Source organism: Ambystoma mexicanum, chromosome 12, assembly GCF_040938575.1.
Source record: "Ambystoma mexicanum isolate Mex_15411 chromosome 12, UKY_AmexF1_1, whole genome shotgun sequence".
In the NCBI taxonomy this organism is placed as follows: Eukaryota; Metazoa; Chordata; class Amphibia; order Caudata; family Ambystomatidae; genus Ambystoma; species Ambystoma mexicanum.
The window spans coordinates 579992572-580002804 of NC_090936.1; the positions used below are offsets into that span (position 1 = coordinate 579992572).

Consider the following 10233-nt stretch of genomic DNA (forward strand, 5'->3'; position numbering starts at 1 on the left):
AGAGTGACAACCAATGTGAACCAGAAAACGGGTTAGAAAAATAAAACCAACAACTACTTCAAACATAAACAAAGTGTGGAACTTAACAATTACTAAACAAGAGATATCACTTTGCCAGTGCCAGAGTATAATAATTGGATTTCAGACACAACAACAAGTAACCCTGTAATAAGAGCTTATTCCTGTTTTGAGAACACCAACGGTCTGGGGGAGCTCTGCCTGTTCAGGCTCTGCATAAAAATCTTATTGGAAGCCCTGAACTGTAGTTAGCCCACATGCACCCCCAGTGATTTCCTGCCATGCTCGCAGGCATGTGGCTACCCTGCCGCATATCACAGGAAGCGTGTTGCTGGTGCTCTATGCCAGAGCCTGTGCTCTCACCTGTATTATTTCCTTGCCCTGCATTGGTGCCTCTCCAACCCCGACCCTTGCCTCTTCCTCTGCTGAAAAAGAAGGGGTTCAGTCTTCTGCCATCCGCCGGGATCCCCTACACAAGGACCTTCCTCTGCATGGCCGGTGGCGCGTCCTCTCCCTCTGCCGTTCAAGCCAAAAACCTTAGGGATGAAAACCTTCCTTAAGGACACCTTTGCCTTATCCAACCCTGTGAAGGTCTGAACGAATTTCTCACGTCTTTAATAAAGATGTCTCTGAAGAGGCATCCCTTTGCTGACATGACCACCTCAGAAATCGCCAATTCCCCTAACTTTGCTCTTTCTCTGGGTCAGACGGTACGTCCCTGCACGGTTCGTGGACTTTGGAAGTCTTGTCTTGGAACGGCCGTGCTTGCCGTGTTGGGTAGGTGGAGAACCTGGGTGGGGAGGGTTCAATGCTTTCTTCACCACAGGGGTCTTCTTGTGCATCTTTGCACGGTCTTCCCCCTGCTCACCTCTTCCTTTAATTGCCTTTTGTGATGGGCTGAAGTAATTGGGGCCTTGCAAGGAGAGCCAATCCTGCAGAAGGTCTGCTTTACCAGAGATAGGCCCCATGCCTGCCCAAAGCGTTGTTTGCAGCATTTGCCCCTGGTCTGCAGACAACCAGTGCAAGCCTGATGGCCCTGCTCGTGGAGACTCTGAGCCTGAGGACAAGTCACTGCCATACTGCATAATCTTGCTTGACTCAGAGTGTTCTCTAGAATGTATACGACTGCTGCCAATGCTTGTGCTTGTGCCAGCTGTAGCAAAATCAGGTTTCTTGGGCCTGCCCCTACTGCTGGCTGCCGTTACTGCTTGTCTGCTGCAGCTGTCCCTTAAGCCCTTAAGCCCTCTGAACTGTGATGCTGCGTGTCACTTACAGATATGTCGCTGTGTGCCTGAAGGATGCCTTATGTGTGAGCCGCTGCTCGTGATCAGTGTTTGCCTGCTTAGGCACGTGGAAAGCTGAATGCTATGCCAATTATTCTTCCCAATTATTCTTCACTATGCGCGTAAGCGGGGGAGCAAGAATGACGGCAACAGGAACTTCGTATTGGGGGTCCTACGCCGGCGTCCCCGCTCTGCGACGTCCACAGCTATGCGCTGTAAGAAAGCGCGTTTGCTGCGTTGTGCTCACTCTGTGACCGCTTACGCCACTTAACCAGCAAGCGTTTTTTTTATTTTTATTGTGCATTTTGGTTAAAAAAATAACCTTAACACAAAAGTAAAAGACGACGCACATTACATTGTATCACATTGCGTCCTAAAACGCTGGCATGAAGGTTAAAAGACCTTTAGTTTGGCAAAATAATGAAGTAACAAAAACAAATAACAAGCAACAAAATAGAATAACAAAATATCCTTAACAGATAAGTAGAGGACACACATTAGGTCATTTCACATAAGATCCGAATTCATATGGATATTTAAGAATAAAATTATTGCAATTAGCTTATTAGCACCTCGAGCAGCATAGAAATAAGAATAAAATGGATGAGCACAGAGAAGGAATTCCCAGATTGGAGGGCGAGAGCATGTGGGAACAATAGAACATTCAAGTTTTTTGAATGTGTAAAGACTGTCCTTTGCAGGAAGTGGTACACGATGTTTGAACATGCTGTTTTTTCTCTAATGAGAAATAGACACTGAGTAACGGTCGCGGTGGGCGGGAAAGAGGCGCGTCGGAAGGCGTGTGAGGAGATAAATGTTTTGGCACTCTGGAAGTGGGCGGACCCAGGCAGGGCGGAGCGGTGTCTGGGTGGAGGGAGCTGGGATTAAGGAAATAGAGCGGACTCTCTAGGAGAGTGCAGGGGGAGAGTGTGCTCGGGGGAAGTGGTAAGAATGGGAAAGGGGGGTGGGAAGGCTGAAATGAAGGGAGGGGTGGAGGAAGGTGAGAAAAGGGGGAGGACACTGACTGTGAAGTCTACATCTCTGGAGGGGGGAAGCGGGAAAATGAGGGGCAGCATCGCAGCAGGTCTCCACAAAAGAATGATGGTGGGGGGACGGTTAGGGATATTTCAGGGTCAGGGACCCAGGAAAAGTGTATTTTGTAGGGGCTGGGGGCCTCAGGAAGCGGTGTGCCTGGGGAGGAGCAGATGCAGTATGACAGTGTGTGGAAGGTGGTGTTGAAGCCAGATAGTCGTGGGAAAACGTTTCAGGGGGAGAATCCGATGGTGATTGCTGGGTGGTTGAAAGAGGCTGTGGGGAATGTCACTCGGGTGCAAGTGGTGACTGGGGGTCGGTTGTTGGTGGAGGGGATGGGTGCTGATAGTAAGGCTAAGATACTGGAGGTTGGTTGTCTGGGTAGGCGTGCGGTGCGAGTGTTTGATCAGAGTGGTGTGTCGTGTAAGGGGGTGTTGTATGGGGTACCGTTGACTGTGAATATGTCTGAGGTGGAGGAGCAGCTGGCAGAGGTGGGGGTAGTGGAGGCGTGGAGGCTGGGGAGGAGAGATACACATGGGAATGTGGTGTCTGCAACTGTGGCAGTGAGGTTTTCGAGAGCGGAGTGTCCGGAGGTGGTGAATTTAGGATATTAGAGGTTTCGTGTGAAAGCTTATGTAGCATTGCCTTTGAGATGTTATAAGTGTCAGCAGTTTGGACATGTGGCGAGAGTATGCAGGAATGAGAGGCACTGTGGGAGGTGTGGTGGAGATCATGATATTAAAGAATGTAAGGTGGAAACTCCGGAGAAGTGTGTGAATTTTAGGGGGGGCACTCTACTGCATTTAGGGGGTGTGAGAGTCAAAGAGTGGCGAGAGAGGTGGTGCAGGTGAGGGCTGAGGAAGGTTTATCTTATGCGGAGGCTGTGGCTAAGGTGAAACCGGTTCGAGTAGTGAGTGAAATGTGTAGGAGAGAGCCGGTGGTGGATTAGGCTGCAGGAAGGAAGGGAGTGGTGAGAGAGGTGAAAGGGGTAGAAATGGTGGTTGTCCCGAAAACTGAGTTTATGTGTTTTATATTAAATGTGCTGGAGCTGGTTCAGGGGAATTTGTCAGTCAGTGTGTTGAATCTTACGAAAGGGTGGTGGAAGCAGGGAGGAGGTTTTTGAATGTTGTAGATGTGTCGGAAGAAGATGTGTTCAAGAAGATTACTAAAGTGCGGAAACCGAGTGGGGTGTCGGCCTGAGAATTTTGCAGTGGAATGCGAGGAGCTTGTTGAGGAATGGGCAGGAGTTGAAAGCGGTGTTGTGTGGGGAATTGAATGTTGATGTGGTTTGTATTCAGGAAACGTGGTTAAGGGGTGATCTGAGGTTTGTGATTCCGGGTTTTGAGTTGTTTCGTAAGGATAGGATGGAGGGGAGAGGGGGGGTATAGCTGTGGCAGTTCGGAAGGGGTTGGTTGCAAGGGAGATTGTGGTAGATGGAGCAGTGGAGGTTATCGGGCGGGGATTCGGGTAGGAGGATCAGAAGTCTTAGTGTTGAATTATTATAATCTGTGTGAGGTGGTGGAGGTGGATGTGCTGTCTGAAGTGATAAGGGGACATGTGGGACCTTGTGTTTTATGTGGTGATTTCAACAGTGCCAATACGTTGTGGGGCAGTGATCGGACGGATGCAAATGGGGAACTGTAGGAGGGTATGGCGGATGAATTGAGTCTGTTTTTGCTGAATGACGGTTCGGGCACACAATTGGATGTGAGGACTGGGAAGTTGTGTTTGGATCTGACCTGGGTGTCTGCTGCGATTGCGGGTGAATGTGACTGGATGGTGCGTGAGGATGGGGATATGGGGAGTGATCACTCTGGCATTTTAGCGACTGTGAGGGGTGAGGTAGGGGTCAGATCCCGGATGCTTGGAAGTCGGTTGAATTTTAGGAAGGCTGATTGGGAGTTGTATAAGAATTTGTGTCAGGAATTGATTGTTTCTCGGGATAGGGATGGGGGGGTGGATGAATGGAATGAGCATTTGGTGCAGGGAATGAGAGCGGCGTCCGTAGCGGCATTTCCGGAGGTAGAGAAGGGGGAAGGGGGGAAGGTTGAGGTTCCTTGGTGGTCGGTGGAATGTTCACGAGCTGTGGCAGTGCGTAAGAAGGCGAGGGCCAGGGCGGTGAGAACGGGAATGTTGGAGGATTTGTTGGCATATAAGAAGGCGAAGGCGGTGGTGCAGAGGGTGATTAGGGAAAGAAAGCGCGGATATTGGAGGAGCTATTGTGGGTCTCTGGGGAGTAATTCTGATGTGGGTGAGGTTTGGAAGCAGTTCAAGCGGATGTCCGGGTTAATGAAGTCGCAGGGTGGCATGTCTGTGTTGTTGAAAGGGGTGGAGGTGGTCAATGAAGATGGGGAGAAGGCGAATTTGCTGGGGGAACATTTTGCGGGAGTGCACAGTTCAGAGAACTTCCCGGAGGCAGTGAGACTAAGTATGGGAGTGGTTGAGGAGGAGATGCGGGAGTTGTTGGCGAATGTTGGGCCTTGGGAAGAGCAGTATGAGGCTGTTTTCTATGGCGGAGTTGGATAGGGCGATTCGGAAGGGGAAGTGGTTGAGTCCAGGGGTGGATGGAGTCATGTATGTATTTTTGGAGAAGTTGTCGGTGGAATGTAAGTTGGAGGTGTTAGCATTGTTCAATGAGATCTGGAAGAGTGGAGTTTTACCGACATTATGGAAGAGAGCGATTGTGGTAGCGATTTTGAAGAGTGGCAAGGTCCCGACGGAGTGTAAGTCATATAGGCCGATTGCGCCGACTGTCGTTATGTGTAAGGTTATGGAACAGATGATAGTTGAGCGCTTGGGGTTCTATTTGGAGTCGAATGGGTGTCTGAGCGATTTTCAGAGTGGGTTCAGGAAGAATCGGTCAGTGGCAGATCCGTTAGTGAGGTTGGTGAATGGAGTGGAGGAGGCTTTGTGTGATGGGGAGATGGTGGGGGAGTTCTTTTTGGATTTGGAGAAGGCGTATGATATGGTGTGGAAAAATGGGTTGCTGGTGAGAATGTTGGAGATGGGTGTGAAGGGGAGGATGTTTCAGTGGATTAAGGCGTTTGGCTGACAGGACCTTTCAGGTGAGAGTGAGGGGGGTGTTGTCTGAGGTTTGGAAGATGGAGAATGGGACACCGCAGGGGAGTGTGATTAGTGCGATGCTGTTTAATGTGATGGTAGACGGGTTGATTCGAGCTTTGGAGGGTTTCGGGTGTCAGGTGGATTTCTTTGCAGATGATGGTGTGGTATGGGTAAGAGGGCGAAGTTTTTTGTTGATGCAGAATCGGTTCCAAGCTGCGACAGTGAGTATGGAGGAGTGGTGTGGGAAATGGGGCTTTTCAATGTCTGTGGATAAAAGCGTGAGTATGGTTTTCTCAAGGAGAAGAGTGCAGCAAGGGTTGGACTTGGTTTTGAAAGGTGAGAGGGTGTAAAGCGTGGAAGAGTTTCGGTATTTGGGGGTGATTTTGGATAGGAAGTTAAACTGGAATTTGCAGGTGAATGGAATGGTGGATAAGAGCAAACGAAGGTTGAATTTGTTGCGGGCGGTGACTGGGAAAGAGTGGGGTGCTCAACAGAAGTGTCTACGAATGTTGTATAAGGGGTTAATTTTGAGTGTGATGGATTTTGGATGTCAAGTGTCAGTGGGTTTCAAGGCAAGTCAGAAGTTGCGGTTGGACAGGGTTCAGGCAAGGGCATTGAGGGTGTGTTCGGGTGTGATGAGGTCCTCTCCAGCGAATGTGGTTCAGGTGCTTGTGGGGGAGATGCCGTTGGGGTTGAAGAGAGATGCGTTGAATATGAGATGGTGGGTGAAGTGCAGTGCTAAGAGTGTGGCTCATCCGGTGCGTGAATACTTGAAGTATAATTGGAGGTTTGATTATAGTAGAGACCGGTGGAGGAGGAAAGGAGGCACTTTTGGGTTTCACATGTGGGAAAAGGGAGTGCAGTGGGGTGTGGGCGACTTGATGACTGTAACAGATACGGATTTGGAGAGATGGCCGAGGCAGATGATGGGGTCTCCAAAGGAGTGTTTGGAGTTAGCGAATGTGGTGTCGAAGAAAAGAGGATTGCGGAGAGAGATCAAAGCTTTGGGCCAGGCGTATGTGTCAGGAAAGGAAGGATGCAAGGTGTTTACGGATGGTTCGAAGGATACTGTGTCTGGGAGAGTGGGTATGGCGTATTATCTGGAAAGCACTGGGGAGTATAAAGTGGGACGATTGACAAATGATGTGTCAATTTGTACGGCTGAGTTGGTGGCAATTGCATTGGCGATTGATAGGGTGTGCAAGTTGGGGTTAGATAAGGTGGTGATATTTTCAGATTCATTGAGTGGGTTGCAGGCGATTATGGCAGGGGATGGTGATAGGAAGGACGTGATTATGGACATCAGGAGGAAGATTGATCGGTGCATACACGGGGGAATGGATTTGGAGTTGGTTTGGGTCCCCAGTCACAGTGGTATTTTGGGTAATGAGTTAGTGGATCTGGCGGCGGGTGAGGGTATGAGAAGGGGAGCGGTTGATGTGAGATTACCTTTGAGTGTGGATGAGGTGAAGGCGGTGGTGGTGAGACGGGTCATAGATGAGTGGCAGGAGAGGTGGGTGAGTGGGGTGAAGGGCAGGTGGATGTTTGGTGTTCGTGGGAAAGTGTCGGTGAAGGTGGATGCGGGGAGTCTGAAATGGAGGAGGGGTAGGAGGTGATGCTGAATCGGTTGAGGATAGGACATGCGGGACTGAATGATTGCCTGTTTCAAGTGGGGAAACGTGAGTCGAGAGATTGTGCGGTGTGTGGTGTGCCTGAGACTGTGGGACATTTTCTGCTTAGGTGTGAGAGACATGTTGAGGAGAGAGAATTGATGAGGGTTCGATTGTCTGCGCTGGGTGTGGCTGAGGTGAGTGGGAAGACTTTGCTGGGAGGTGAAGGGGAGAGAGGCAGGAGAAGGAATAGTGTGATGTTGGATTTTGTGAGGCAAACAGGGCGGTGGGAGGAGTTGTGAGTTTATGTAAGCTAAGTATTGATTGGTGGGTCTGGTGCACATCATCCTTTAGGATGGGGAAGCGCCTGCGTGGGTCCGCCCATGCATCCGATAATTAAGAAGAAGAACAACAACATGCTGTTTTTTTGCTACACAACACGTAATGAAAAATAGGAGAGCATAATACAAGCCTCCGTGTCTTGATGTAGTTTGAATTACTAATGTTTCAATTTGTCAAGAAGGTCACCGATAGCGAACACACATTCTCAAATGAAAGCCTAGTAAAGGGTAACACAAAATTGCAATGCTGTACACACTTCAGTTGAGTGACGCAAATAAGATTTAGTAGCAGTTTGTCATTTATACAGCACCTTTATCCCATTAGTATGGCCTCAACACGCTTGCTTGTCTTTCATAATTAATCACATTCAACTAATGAACTGTCATCTCTATTAGGCCAAATACACACATCTACTATTAAACACTATTACACAAAAGTAAATAAAAGCGAAATGTGCTAGGTTCAAATTCAAATGCAATTGTCCCCAATGTGCTGGGTACACAGGCATTTTGTCTTTTTAGTAAGGTGGGTGGAGCCATGCACATTTTACACATTTTGGAGCGCGAGCTATGGGAGTGTGGCAAAGCACAAGTGACGCTGGAGCCCACTCTGAATAGTTGCCATATAGAGCTTTTCGGCGTAAAGTGCGCATTATTACTTCAGATAACTGATTCACACCTTTAGAGATCTATTGAAATCAGACTCCCAAAACACAAACACTTGGACGTTAATTGAAGTCAAAGTAACGCACCTCAGCGTAGGTTTTAGTTGTCACACATGGGACCGTAAATAACCGTTAAGCGGTTTTAATGAGCATCGGGGGTACGGCCAATGACAGTGCTGTTGCGCTGAGTTACCATCCGAGAAGCGAACCCTAGCAACGTTCCGCCGCCTGCTCTATATCACGTGACTTCAAGCACGTTACGTTCCTTGTGTCACGTCAATTAAACGTAGCAGAAGATCAATCGTGTGTGAAACTAAAGTCACTATTTCCAGACGGGAGAGTTTCCGCAAAAGCGTGAAAAAATAGGAAATGCGGCTGAACATTAGATTTAAGCATCCTGACTGCTTAGGAGAAGAAGAGACATCCGAGTTTGGATCGGAAGGAGGAACATCCGAGGGCTCTTGGGAAAGCAACAAGGCATCTACGTGTGGGTGTATCTGAAGGAAGGAGGTTGCGTCTGGATGGATTCTGAGCGTGTGTCTTTCATCCCATAGTCTGTTGGTTTACCACAGGCTCGTTGACATTCTGCTATGTTGTTCTTTGCTAGCATAAATCCACTATCTGTTCACGAGAGTATTACACTCGTGCTACAGGAGTTCGAGCTGCTCTCCCATCCTGTGTGTGTTCAACTGCTGGAACCTTATCACACCACAAGGTTCCAGCCCAGGGAAACATTCCAGGACCTGCATTTACAAACCAATCCAAGTGCATACTACAGAGCTCACTGCGTAGCGCCATTGGACCCATAGACTATTTCTCCTCCCCTATTGCAGGCTCGTTACTTGCTCTGGTGCAGGTCTGCCCTCTGAAACCTTGCCTCGTGTCAGGAAGTGACACATGTCGGATATTTAGAGGCCATGTAGTTGTTTTCTGCAGGAGAAATGGCTATTTTCTTCGAGTTTCGTATCTTTTCAGCCAGTGCCCTTGGACTTTTATGCATTTACATTTCCTGCTGGGGCAGAAATTGTTTGCACCAGTAGGTGCTGAAACGCCCCTACCTATGCGCAAAGTATTCTCCCAGTTTAAACACATGGTGGCCGATGGCGTTTACAAAGTTGTACCTGCAATTATTTTCCTTTTTTTTTTTTTATTTATTTATTTATTTTTTATTTATTGTGTTGAGTTAATTGGAACTTTTCACAAAAATGTACACACAAACTGCCTACATTAATTCTTAATATAAACCATGTATTCAATCAACACTATACAGTCCTCATTCAGTAAATACATACATTCCATAATAATCAATGATGGTAATTATGACATTGGAGATAATGACAATAATAATAGTAATACAAGCTTTGTCCATAACATTAAATTTAAAATCTGTCCCTGCTTATCTGTCATTTAAATATATCCAACATTTTATTTACCTGCAGCTAAATGCGGTATAGCGCAATATTACGTCGTTCCCGAGTTAGTTACTGAATTTCTACGACCTCTTTCATTATCAAGAAATATATCTGTGGGAATAAACACCACTATTGCTATTTGGGTCCAGAAATCATTGGTCTTAATAGTGTAGTTGAAGACGAACTGATCATAATTATCCACATAAGTGGGTCCAAGCATAGTGCATTCGGTAAAAAAACATGTTTGGCAGTTTCCATCGTATGCAGCAAATTGCATATCCGACAGAATCTCATCTCACGTGGTACATTTAACTGAATCGCACACAGTGAGCAAAGGAAGCTGGTTGATGCGCAATAATAAAATCAGCCTATGAACTGCCAGGCTCGAACATTGCATTGATAAGATTGTATTTTCTTAAATGTATGTACTACCATTGGCCAGGATTTTCTAACTTGAATTATTTTACTCATGTATGCAAAGAACCCTGAACATTTTTCAGTTGTGTTAAAGCCCTTGCAGGTTTATCTATGCTCTGCATGTCAGACGGGCTATTGGCATTGTAACAGCTGAATAAGTCAAGAAACTAAATTTAGGAGCCAGTCCATCCATGCATCTCGTAGTGGTATTCAATTGTAAGAGACCAGTACTGCTTTCACCTGAGCTTGTTCTGGACGTTTTAGATCTCGTCACCTGCAGTGGAATGGCATTGCCCGTAGTTGCTGAATTTCTAATTGGGGAGGAAAAAACAACCTCTTTCATTATCAATAAATATATCTGTGGAAATACACCACTGACTGTTATATGAATT

General features: G+C 47.3%; 1 protein-coding gene across 3 annotated transcripts in view; it reads right to left on the reverse strand.

Annotated features, from left to right (window-relative positions):
* NUDT8 (nudix hydrolase 8) overlaps positions 1-8314 on the reverse strand; it is a 218523-nt gene extending 210209 nt beyond the window's left edge. For 2 of the 3 annotated variants that reach the window (XR_011281820.1, XM_069628918.1), the window contains exon 1: positions 8100-8256. The gene's annotated coding sequence lies outside the window, so the exon portion shown is untranslated. Of the gene's footprint in view, positions 1-8099 lie in introns of all 3 variants that reach the window. The other variant, XM_069628917.1, reaches the window with a different exon arrangement.
* Positions 8315-10233: the final 1919 nt, after the last annotated feature.